The 13,482-nt window shown below is 37.8% G+C and overlaps 1 long non-coding RNA gene across 1 annotated transcript; it reads left to right on the top strand.

Annotated features, from left to right (window-relative positions):
• The first annotated feature begins 300 nt into the window (after positions 1-300).
• Positions 301-7,603, top strand: LOC142103415 (uncharacterized). The gene is made up of 2 exons (XR_012679342.1): positions 301-1,481; positions 7,229-7,603. It is a non-coding gene; the product is annotated as an uncharacterized LOC142103415 (long non-coding RNA).
• Positions 7,604-13,482: the final 5,879 nt, after the last annotated feature.

Here is a 13,482-nt window from a genome sequence, read left to right as displayed (position 1 = left end):
ACCACCGGTGAGCAGAGCAGGTAATCCAGCAGGAAACTGAAGACACGAGCAGGACACAGGGAACACCTTCAGAGACTCACAGGGAGTGAGAATCAAGATCAGGCAACGATACAAAGGCCACAGGTGCCTTAAATAGGGAGAGGTGAATGATCCACAAATTAAGTTAAAAGCAAGGTCATAAGAGTTCAGGGATCCTGCACATGCGTAGTCCTATCAAGATGGTCGCGGCTCAGGACAGGCGCCGGCAGGAAGGAGAGAGAACCACGCACAAGAGCAGAGGCACTCGCGGTCCGGTGAGTGACACTTTTGTGTTTTGCTTTTTTACAGTCTTTGTAGACATTATTGTTAGCTGTTAATATTCCTATATCAACATGGCTACATGGTTTCCAGAAATAAACTGCAATTTTGCCAGTTCAGATTAAGTATTTGGGTTATTGCTTGACCCAAGGACTTACACATCTTTCCTCAGAAAGAGTGCAAGTTATTCTGCATATGCACAAGTCGCTAAATAAATCACAAGTGCGCATCTTTCTAGGGGTGTGTAGCCGGAGTTTACATGGAAACTATCAAAGACCTATTGTTTATTATAGTGATGAATTTAGACATAGATGCTCATTCATTGTCAATCTGTTTAAAAGTAGTTGCAACTGTAGCATTATTCATAGATAAAGTAAAATATCTAGTACTAGCCAGAAATTATCTCTTTTCATACTGTATCCTGTTTTGCTCTTGATGAATTTTGCACAAATATGACAACTCTTCGCTGCCAGATTCGTAAATTGTAAATGAGATCTTATGGCTCTTCTTTATTTTACCATTTGTTGGTGTAATATCTTTAATACTGTTATGTTCTTAATTAGTGTGCATAGGAATGCACAGAGGGTGGGTTAGAGTACTGATAAGTATATGAAATTTTTGATGAATTAATGCCTATTTATGACTGTATGGAACTTTTGGACTAGAACCTTTACTGCTAGATCTGACACTGAGGATACACACTTACTAGGAGTAGGTATAATTTTTTTTATACAGATGGTAGTTATAGATAAAATGAGATTGCAAACTTATGTATAAGATATGCAAGTAGCACTCACAACAGAGTGTGAATTGGTGCCAAGGAAAAGTATTAAACATCTACACAGATAGTAGATATATATTTGGTGCATTGTGGTGGTTTAGAAATTGTCTAACTGTAGTAGGTACTTCGATAGCACATTTTCAACGTGTGAAGAAGATGCTAGATGCTATTCAGATGTCATTGTAGGTAGTGATTAAGTGTTAAGATCACACAAGTAATACTGATCAATTGCATTACGTAATCATCATCATCATTTAGGAATTGGCCCTCTGGAAGTTGAAGGGATGTGTACAAGATACCAATGGTACATGGAAAGATGGTAAAGATAGATCAGTGGCCCCAAAGGCTTACCTATCAGCACTGGCAGAAGCAACCTATGGTCTGACTTATTTAGACAAGGATGGTATGTGTGGACTTGAGGCCTACTGGTATGCACCTGGCTTCTCTTCTCATGCAGGTAAATAGGCTGGTTCATGCTTTATTTGCCTGAGGGAAGAATACAGGTAAAGCCATATCTGTAGAGTCATCACATATCCCTCCTGCAGAGACTTATTTCAGGTAATATAAAATTGACTTCATCCAAACGCCAAAAAATTTCATAATCTACAGTATATACTAATGTTTGTAGACATGTTTCCTAAGTGGGATAGAAGTGTAATTCCACTGCAAGTTGCACTGCAGCATTTACAGCAACGAAATTGGTATATGAATTTGTTTATAGATATGATATATCACCAATGATTGAGAATGACAGAGGTACACATTTCAATGTTTAAGTTTGTTTTTTTTTTAAATGTATTTTACTACGAATAAAAAATAAGTTGCTGAAACGATTTAATGGTATATAAAATACACTCAGTACAGTGATGAAGAATACAGGGATGATTCGATTAGAGGTTTTATCTCTAATATTTTATAGTATCAGAACCACTCAGAGACTTCCATTCAATTTTTTTCACCATATGAGATTTTGTTCGGAAGACAACCCAATATTATTATCAGCCCGCAAAAGACTTTTAAAATGCATTCAAGATGTAACTGTTAAGTACCTGAATGAGATGAGTAAGCAGTTACAAAAGCAACAAGAGACTTTGAAACTGATTGTACTACAAATGCCTATTGAGAACTGTCAGTATATACAACCAGGAAAATGTTATGGTCAGAAATCTTTAATGTTCTAGTTATTTGACAGATCGATGGGAATAACCACAGCATTGAAAGTTGCTGAACTAGATACTTGGATTCACATATCCCACTGCAAGAAGGTAGTCGATCCGACAGTGACCTGAAAAGACGCAGAGACTAATAAAGTTTTGAACCATATATAACAATTTTGTTTCAGGATTTGGGCAAAGATGTGGTTCGGGAAGAAGAATCTGACCCAGAAGTCAAAGGAAAATATCCTTATTATTGTTGTCACCGCTATAGGCATGATTTATTTTTATTGTTATACCTTATAATATTTTTTATGGACATTTGGTTATGAGGACCTGATGGTAAGATCCGGTAGTGGTTTTGAGGAAATGGGGGCATATAGTCATAAAACAATAGAGAATCAGAACTGTCTTCATCATTCATTCTACTCATAACTAATAACACATACAATAATGACACATATAAGGTAGAATTAAAAGATAAGTAATTGGAGATGAACCTGAAGATGGTAATGAGAGACTTTCAACTGAAATATGTATAAGTCAATATTGTAATAACCTCCTGAAAATGTGTACAATAGTATGATAGGACGAGCAATTAAACTAATTGTTGGATATGTACACATACACTACATGGACACCAATATATTGAATTGTTGCCAATACCTTACAGAGTTGCATAATTTGCCAGAAGGAAGACCAGTTGCTGGGAAATATAATGAAATACGACCTCTTTACTTAAAATTGTTGCCACATGTATTGACTGAAAGTGTTATATGTATATGTTTTACTAATAGATCTATAGATGAGAGAAATGAACATCTAGGAAAAATTGGGAAGAGTCCTGCATTTAAAAATAAATCTAAAATTTAGATATGTTGGATCAAATAGATTTTTTGGGAACAGTAGCATGAAAATACAATATTATAATGTTACAAGATGGTGATTGTAAAGAGCAGTTAGAGAAAAACAAGTACGGAAAGTTTGTAGATATTGTATACATAGATATATTACATGTAGCAATACCATGTATTTTAAGAGATAATATATTACAAATGTGGAAGTAAGGCATATAAGTGTATACCATTGAATTAAGGTAGAATATGTTATCTAGGTTAGGTGATTCCAGTTGTTAATGTATTTATACAAAATGATTTAAAGGAAATTGTATCGAAAAAGTATTTAATAGATGATTAACTATAAAAAGAAAGGAAAGAACAATTCTTAAGAACGTGTAACCTCCCAAAACTAGACAAGAACGTAGCTTCTAAATTGAATGAGGACATTAGTGAAGAGGAGCTTAATGTAGCTCTTAAATCCCAAAAGACCTCCAAGGCTCCTGGTCCTTATGGATTCACCACCTCTTATTATAAAACTTTTAAGCACATTCTGTCTCCGCATCTACTCTCTTTTTTCAACTCAATTCTACGGGGGGAGCAATTTCATAGAGACACCACACGTTCCAATATTATAGTAATTCCCAAGCCCAATAAGGATCCCACGGTTTGTGCTAACTATCGACCCATTTCATTGCTAAACTCAGATATTAAGTTATTTGCCAAAATCTTGGCGAATAGGTTGAATAATCATTTGTCACACCTTATAGATTCAGATCAAGTTGGATTTGTCCCAAACAGACAAGCCCTAGACAATACCAGGAGAACTATAGATTTGATTTCTTATATAAACCACACCAAACTCCCTTCTGTAGTTTTGGCGCTAGACGCAGAGAAGGCCTTTGATAGGCTCTCCTAGCCATTTATATTTCAAACCCTCCAATCCTTTGGATTTTTTGGTAATTTTCTTCAAGGTATTCAAGCCTTATATCATAACCCATCTTCCTCTGTGTCGACAAATGGTTTGAGCTCATCCGTGTTTGGCATTAAGAATGGGACGAGACAAGGTTGCCCTCTCTCCCCTCTAATTTACGCACTTTGCATTGAACCACTTGCTGCTCGGATTCGACTGAACCCAGATGTGAAGGGAATCCAGGTCGGGAGTAGTCAATACAAGATTTCGTTGTTCGCAGATGATGTTCTCCTTACACTATCATCACCTCAAACCTCTCTTCCTAATTTATTTGCGGAACTGCAAAATTTTGGTTCTCTTTCTGGTTATAAAGTGAATAACGCTAAGTCAGAAGCGCTTGCGCTACATCTTTCACCCCACATAAAGAAATTATTAGAGATCAACTTTGAGTTTCAGTGGCGTCCCCGAGCAATTCGATACCTGGGAGTCTATATAACAACCTCCTACGAAACTCTGTTTCAGACTAATTACCCCCCACTGTTGTCCACAATAAAACAAGACTTGGTGACCTGGAGTTCCCTTTACGTCTCATGGTTCAGGAGAATCAATACCATCAAAATAAATGTCTTTCCCAGACTTTTAGATTTATTCCAGACCCTTCCGGTTAAAGTCCCTGACTCTTTCTTAAGCTCTATTCAGTCCATATGTGGCAAGTTCGTGTGGCAAGGCAAGAGACCCAGACGTAGTAAACTTTGTCTAGCTAAATCTAAATATAATGGTGGCCTGGGTCTTCCCTTATTTGACAAATATTACCAAGCCACACAGCTGACTCACCTCATTTCTTGGCTCACACCATTAGGACTCAAGAAGTGGGTGGATATTGAAGAATTGTCTCCAGATATAGGAGTTCGTTTCTTACCTTGGATTCCTAGGAGTGTCAGACCAGCCTCAGCCTCTGTTACGCCCTCCATCCGTTTTACGCTGGAGGTATGGGACAAACTGAATAAAAAATATACACTGGCCCCCTATCCCTCGCCTCTCACCCAGTTGTGGAGACACCCTCGCTTCCCACAGGGTTGCATCAAGGCTTTTGCTTATCCTTGGTGGAAAGCGGGGTTAGATCGATCCTTTCATTTGATGGGTGAACATGCTCCACGCTCTTTCACAGACCTGAGCGAGAGATATGCACTTCCAAGCAACCTGTATTTTCACTATGTGCAAATCAAAAGCTTTATACAAGCCCAGACTCAATCATCTAAGTTGCGGTTGCCAACTCCCTTCGAGAGGCACTGTATTTATAGTCCGGGTCGCCGGGGTTATATATCGATTCTGTATAGTTCTCTAGTGTCCTCCTCATCTCCTCCTAAGGAACCGTTTGAGCAGGCTTGGGAACAGGATCTTGGGATGACCCTTGACGAGGAGAGATGGTCGCTCATCCGGGAAAGAATTTTGAGGTCTTCTATTAATACAGCCATATGTGAAAACACATATAAGGTTTATACTAGATGGTACATGGTCCCTGAGAGACTTCATTCTATTTTTCCCCATACGTCAGATCTTTGTTGGCATGATTGTGGGGCAGTGGGCTCTTTCCTTCATATTTGGTGGGATTGCCCTCTAGTGGCCAAATTCTGGGACGAGGTAATATTGTTGGTTCAACAGGTTACCTCAATTAACGTACCTAAGAATCCACTTTCGATTCTTCTATGCTAACCCATTAAGGGAATTACCAAGACATCGGATAAGCTTATTCGACACATATATAATGCAGCCAAGCTGCAAATAGCTAGTGAATGGAAGAAGGCCTCACAACCTTCTAGAGTGGGTGTTATGAATAGAACTTGGCACACGGCATCCATGGAATATATAACTAGTCTTCTCCACGACACAGTTCCCACATTCCACAATGTGTGGGATTCTTGGTATAGTTTTAACAACAGTTCTATGCCAGGCCTCTCGTAAGCCTTAGATGCTCTTCTTTTCCTTTTTTTTTCCAACCTCTATAACTCTATTTCTTTTATTCTTTTTGTGTTCCTTCTGTTCACCTTTCCCCCTCCTTTTATTATCACACTTGTGGTGAGTTTTCAGACGAGACTATGCACCCAACCTGGTCTGTCCCTTTCCCTTCCCTCCTTCCCCTTCTTCCCCCCCAAAAAATAAAAAATTCTGGCAGATTGTTATATACGCTAAATACGTACAACAGTGCATGATGCACCTTTGGATTTGGGAAGACTCTCTACCTCAATATTCATTTTGTAGTTCTTTATCCCCCAGGTGGAATGTACTGGGATATGAAAAATATATCTATATGTTTTTTGATGTTTTTATATATTTTTTATTTTCCTTATTTGAGCCTTTACATTTTGTAATCCCGGTACTTGGATAATATGTTTGTCACGCACTGTTGTACTTTATACTCATCTGCTGTTATAAATAAAAAGTTTTAAAAAAAAAAAGAAAGGAAAGAAGTGATGAAAAGAGTGAACAACAACCAATATCACAACTTATTAGTGAAACAACTGCCTTACAAGTATGGATTACAATTAAAGTTATAGGCACTGCACACAGAAATATAATTTGGTTTTATATCTAAGGTTTAGCTACATTGATTGATAAAATATCAAATGTGTATGATGAAACCTTTTGTTATGTTGCAAAAGAACTTCAAGTTTTCAAAATATAGTTAATAGAACATAGATTGGTCTTAAATTATTTTACCGCACAAACTAGAGGTTATTGTGTAACATTATAGATGAAGTATGAAACATAAAGTTGTATTTTTTTTGACAAATGAAACATAATCTAGAGAAGATAATTATATGGATGAAGTAGTAAAAGTAAAGAGAGATTTTGAAAAGATATATAATATGACATTATCTGCAGTAGATACAAGGTTTTCATTGTTAGATTAAAAACAATATATAATAATAATTTTTCAAGTTTTGGTACATGGTTTCAATCGTTGATGCATTCATTAGGAAGATTTCTTCTCTTTATATTAGGAATATTGTTAGTTATCTGTTTTGTATTACAATGTATACCACTACTGTTGAAATTTTGTAAGAAATCATTAAGTAAAAAAATTAAGAGAGTGAATAATACAGGGGAAGAAATTATAGAACTGTATGAACAAATTAAACCTCATAATCATAATATTGTGTGATAGTTTAGAGAACTATCAAAAGGGGGACTGTCAAAGAGGTTTTATTTTGGATGAAAATATTTACATTGTTTTATCTTATTTTAGTATATCATTTATATTTGATGTGGTTTTATTACGTATTATGGATCCTTGCATGTGAGCTGATGAGAAGGATATGAACAGGAATGAAGGAGTTAAATCAAAGAACAGATGTTTCTAATCAGAGTTGATGAACCAAGACTTGCCGAACTTCTCCAAAGTCTCCATTGAATCCAGGGGAGCCAAAAGGATCAAGATACGCCTATATACTTTCTCAGCCAATTGTAATATGACATTTGTAAATTGTAGTACAACCTACTTTTGCTGGTACTAAAAGTAACTGTCTGGTGTGGAAGACCAGAGTTTTCAGAGACTGAAAATGAGAGTGATATTATCACAGCGCAAGCTTTTCTTTTGTAAATAAACAATGATATAATTTTATTCTTAAAGTTTCTTTTGCTGAAGAAATTAAATTATTACTTTAACAACTGGCAGAACCTGAAAAATATAGAGGGAAAGCCCTTCATATACACATCGTTCATCAGGTACAGCAGTTTTACGAAGATGATGAACATTCTCGCATTGTGCCCTGGAAAGAGTTTGTTTCTGTAAAAGTTCCAGTTGTAAAAGTTGTAAAAGGATTTACAAACAGAAAAGGCTACTCCTATTAAACTTGAAAAAGCTTTATCTTGCTTTCAAAGACCGTTTTCCATACATGAATTGTCTACGTTTTGTTTCTTACAACCTACGTGGTGTGTCAGTGTTGCGGCAAGAGGTATGCATTCTGTGTGTGTTTGCGAAATTCACCAAAACTTAAAGATGGACTACAAAGACCTAACTAAAATCGTTGTTTGTTCTTCAGTCTCAAAAACTTGTATGCTTCATCGATTTGACAGATGCCCAGGTCTGGAAGCACTTCAGAAAACAGTTGAAAAACTTCATGAACATGGATGATGAGGACACAATTGTTTATAAGCAGTGGGTCCACACTGACCGAACTAAATTGGTTACTATCACTAGTAATGTGGAACAATTCCGTGAAGTTATTTGTAGTGTTGATGAGGTAACGTCCCATCTGTACACAGCAAAGTCGCAGGCTGAATACCTACACCAGCTGAAGTAAACCATTCGCTCAGAAACTGAAGCTATTGTATTACTAGATTTTGCAGAAAATTATTCATTCGTGTGTCAAGATGCAATTCAAGGATTCCACTGGACACTTCAGAAGCAACACTCCACCCATTTGTTGTATATTTTAGGCAAGATGATTGTGACACTTTAAACTGTGTGAGCCTGTGCGTTATTAGCGATACCCGTAACCATGTAGCCATAACTGTGCATGCCTTCATTCAGTAGTTATGAAACACTTAGCAAAACTATTACCAAAATTGGAGTATGTTTACTACTTTAGTGACGGTGCTAGTGCACAGTACAAGAACTGCAAAAACGTTTTGAACTTATGTTTCCATAAGGATGACTTCAACAATCAAGAAGAATGGAATTTTTTTGCCACATCTCATGGCAAGAGTCTGTGTGACGGCATTGGAGGGACAGTTAAACGTCTAGCCACACGCACCAGTCTGCAAGCAGTGGAAACCCATCACACCTTTGGTGATACCTTTGGACCTGTATAGCTGGGCAAATGAAAATGTACATGGCATAATGTTTTTTTTACGTGTCACAAAACGAAATACAAGACTGCAAAACCAAGTTGCATAGCCGTCTAGAAACAGCAAAGACTGTGGCAGGAACACGTTCTCATCACAGATTTCGGCCTATTAGTAATGATGAGCTAAACATATATATCGATTGTCATCAGATGACATAAAGACAGCAGCAACCAGAGTTATTGTCACTACGACTACAGTCACAAAAAATGTTGAAAAAAGTGATCTGCAACCTGGAATATACATAGCAGCAGTGTATGATAACATCTGGTACATTGGGTATATTATTCAATGTAATGAGGAGGAACGAGCTGTGCTGGTACACTTAATGAAACTAAACCAATCAACTAATCTGTTGTCCTGGCCTTCAAGAGATAAATGTTTTGTTCCTTTTATTCACGTCCTCTGTGTAACGGAAGAGCCTACTATCCAAGGAAGTACTGGAAGTCAGTATACACTTTCTGCTGACACTTTAAGGAAAATTACAGACCGTTACAACAAGTTCCAAACAAGGGAAAAATAATGAGATTATTGACTCAACTTCAGTTAAGGACTAAAGTTATGTTAAAAGTTTTAAATTTCATGGTTTCTTGTGTTAATTATGTATGCGATACAACAGTAATCGAGCATCAACTTCATTATTTTTTTTCTTCACTATAAAACAGAGTACCCTGCTGGTTTTTTTTGTGGTAGTAATGTATACCTTTTATAAACACCCCCCAAACAATGGGATCCCTAATGTCGATTGAACCTAGCGTTTTTAATTCTATTCGAAAAACATGTTTTTCGAATAGAAAAACATGAGGAAGATAAAGTAATTTGGTTTGGATTTTTGGATTCAGGAAGAAGAGTTACCTTAAGGGTCCAAATTTTGTGGTGAATCCTTAATAAACACTTGTGATACTTCAAATAAACTGGATAAAGAAACTGAGATTATTAAATTATTTCATAATTGAAAAATCAATATTTAATCAACTAATTGTCAGGCAGTCGAGATATTTGGCAGAAATAGTTGCTTTGACATCCTCTCTTAACTAAAAAAATTTTCAAACAAATCTGAGATGGGTGGTGGACACCCCTGGTTGAACTGACATGGAATGAACAAACATATAGCAAGAAGGAGTTTAGCTTCTATTTTGTGCTTATAAGTGTGATGTGACAACCCCCTATTAAGTGTGTTAGCCAACATATTCAGACCCGGTGGTAGTCTCTTCACCGATGCTGGTAAATCCGACGCTGAGGACACCTACAAAAGAATAACGATTTCAGAAGACAACGACAAGAATATACACAGACTTACCTGATCAGCGGCTGTCCAGATATCCGATCATACCAGAACACTGACGGGAGCTTCTTCCGAATGCACAGGTGTCCGGCAGTAGTGCCTGACGTCAGTGCGCCCTTAATGAATTCTTATTTAAAACGGCAATCTCGGGATCAAGCAGGTTAACTGTTAAGAGAGGGTTCTCGACATAACCGCTTTAAATAAAAATCGGGCCATTTAGGACTGCGCCCCCGTGATGTAATGACGCAAATGCGTCATTTTACTGTGGGGGGCGATTTCCCGAGAATGCAGCGATTTCACGAGAATCGCTGTATTTTGGCCCTAATTCTGCCCTATGCGGGAGATTGCCATACTCTCCCAGGAGTCCGTGAGACTCACCTGAAATGCAGGAGTCTCACGGACATTCCGGGAGAGTTGGCAAGTATGAAGTAGATCAATATAAACATTGCCTCATAAAAAACAAAAACAAAACATAATGAAAAAAACAAAAACAGAGTCCAAATTATGTCCCTGAACTAAGCAATTGTGCCTCTGCCTTGTCTCACCTTAGATAGTATTATTTTGTTACACACATTACCTTGCAAGTCTCCTAATCTATGCTTAACAATTGCTATCTGAGTACAATACAACCTTTATACTTTAGTTCACACTATGTAGCTTCCTTATTTTACTTATTTTAATGTATTTACTTTGTAGCATTAAAAAGACACACAATGTTAAATTAATCAAAATAAAACTAATTATTTGTTTCTGTTTTTAAAAAGTTCATCATTTAAAATTTCTTTATCTTTCTTTTGAATTTATGAACTCATATTTACCAGCCCCAGGGCTGATGCCCTATAGCGTCCAGTTCTTCCTTTGTTAATTTAAAATCCTTAGAGGTCCAGAGGGTTGCTCAGAGTCCTTGCAAGACTGAACAACTATGTAAAATAAGCTTCCTTCCCCCTCTCCTTTAGCTACCCTCACCTTGTCCTGCCTCTTGTCTCGCCCCTGCCCCCTCCTTTCCCTGAGTGGCTACCTGCACTGCTCAGGAGTAACAAAATTGGACAGACTTCATTGTCTGCACCCCCCTTTCTTCATGTCACTTGCATCGGGCCGCCTAGCGACCATCCTCCCTTATCCCTCTTCGGCGCTATTGCTTCGCCTGCAATTCCTTTAATAGCGGACCTTATACTAATATTACAAATTCGCACTTTGAATATTGATAGTAGCAGCAAAGTAATGCAATTTATTGTGCATTTTTAATCACAGAGCGCATGTTTTTATTTATTGTTTTTAATTATTTCGCTCCTTTTCCAACCATCCGTGTTTGTTTATCTTATTTTTAATTTATATCTAATAAAATTTATGTTTTTATGTATGAGTTATCCCGGAGTGCCCCTAAATATACACATTCTCTTTCTCTGGCTTACTAAATTTTCTTGTGTCCAGGGTACATCCTTCAGGATTATATGAATCCTGAATAGTCTAAATTTAAACTTATTGCGGGATATTACCAATAAATCACACCTGCTGCGTTTGGATTTCTGTACCTTAAGCTGGGTACACACTACAGAAATTTCGACCAACTTTTTATGCCGAGCGATTTTACATGCGATCGATGTTCCGATCGCTCGGTCCATGCACTGCACACACACTAGCCTTGTTTAGGACGATAAAGGGAAGAGCGGACGTCCCTTTAGCGACTTTTTACAGCCATGTTGTCGTGAGCAATGACTGTAATTTCGTACTCACTGTTGTGGATCGGTTGGAAGTTTATACACACTACACAGCGGAAACCAGTTGGAACGAAAATATTAAACGGTACGACCAACCAAATGAGGCGATAATCGTCCATTTGGGCAGACTTTCCACCATCGTGTCACTGCACACATTGACCCGACTTTTGAACGAGCGGTCGTATGTCGGCTGTTTGAGCCGATTATTGGATGAAAACTGTGTAGTGTGTACCTAGCTTTAGGCAACACTAACAGGGATGTTGTGATACTAGAAACAGCAGGCAGACAATACACATGGCATACTTTTGTTTATTTTTATCACCACAATTAGCTTGTGTTGCTGGCACATCTGACAATAACTTTGGACAGGTTGGACATTTTGTATATAGGTAATTGGATTTCTTCCTTTAAGGAAAATTTCCCAGAGAAAAATATTGGTATTCATTTTGATTGAAGACATCATAGGCATTTGTCCTTTTATTAGTTTTTAAATAAACTTAAGAAATCCTATAGTAGTACAAATCTACAATACAAAAATAAAATTAATGTACAGTATGAAATGCACTGCACATCTAAGGCTCATTCACATGCATCCACTGTGCTTTTGCAATCCAGCACATAGAATTTAACTTGCATTTGACCCTTTTGAAATCAAATTTTGGTGTATTAATAATGCATTGAAATCTCATTTTCAGTGCATTCGATGGGAGCCATGTAGCTTTGGTGTGACCTGTCAGATCTTGGCTGCTTATCACCAGAGAGCAGACAGACAGCTCTTGGATTTGACTTGCTTTAATTGCAATATTTAATAGCCAAATAGGCATCAATAATAATGAAACCGCAGTGGGATGAAGATGGCGCAGTGTGATGAAGGTGGGATAAAAGGGGCAGCAGTGTGATGATGGGGCAGACATATCTGTTACTTGTTGCTCTTATTGTTGTGATTTTATAGCTATATAGTGTTTAACTTAAAATAAAGCAGGGAACAAACCTGACCGATTTGTATCCTAAAATACATTCACTTGTGATACACATAGTGCTGTAGGGAACAGCGCATACAGGAGACAGAACTGGAAAGGGGGAGGGACTTAAGAGGGGGAGGGGTCGGGACTGGAGAGGGTGAGGAGTCGGGACAGGGGAGGGGGAGGAGTTGGGAATGGAGAGAGGGAGGAGTCAGGGTCAGGATTAATCCACAAACTGCCCCCCCTAAATGAAAAGTCTAGATCCGCCGCTGGAGACAAGGGAGGAGATGTATGTTGGTGCAGTTTTGTTGATGGCATTGTATGTTAATAGAAGTATTTTATATTTGATTTGGTAAAAAAACAGGTAACCAATGTAGAGACTGACAGAGGAAGATCGATTTGCAAGGAAAATCAATCTAGCCGCTGCGTGCAAAATGCATCGAAGGGGTGAGAGTCTGATTCGGGGAAGGTGAGTGCATGAATTAAAGTTTTCGCAGTGTCTTGTGTGAGATATGTGCATATTGTGGAAATGTTTTTGAGATGTATGCAGCATGATTTAAATATAGAGTCGATGTGGTGAACAGAAGAACCATCCCTAACGAGATGCAATCTTAATACCCTTGATCCTACTACTTTCTCCTCCTCGCTTGAAACTCTCCTCTCCCCTCTATGCGCTCTGGCCTGTACT

This window comes from Mixophyes fleayi, chromosome 10 (genome assembly GCF_038048845.1).
Source record: "Mixophyes fleayi isolate aMixFle1 chromosome 10, aMixFle1.hap1, whole genome shotgun sequence".
Taxonomy (NCBI): domain Eukaryota; kingdom Metazoa; phylum Chordata; class Amphibia; order Anura; family Limnodynastidae; genus Mixophyes; species Mixophyes fleayi.
Note: the sequence above shows the minus strand (reverse complement) of the source record. Positions and strands in the feature narration are given on the sequence as shown.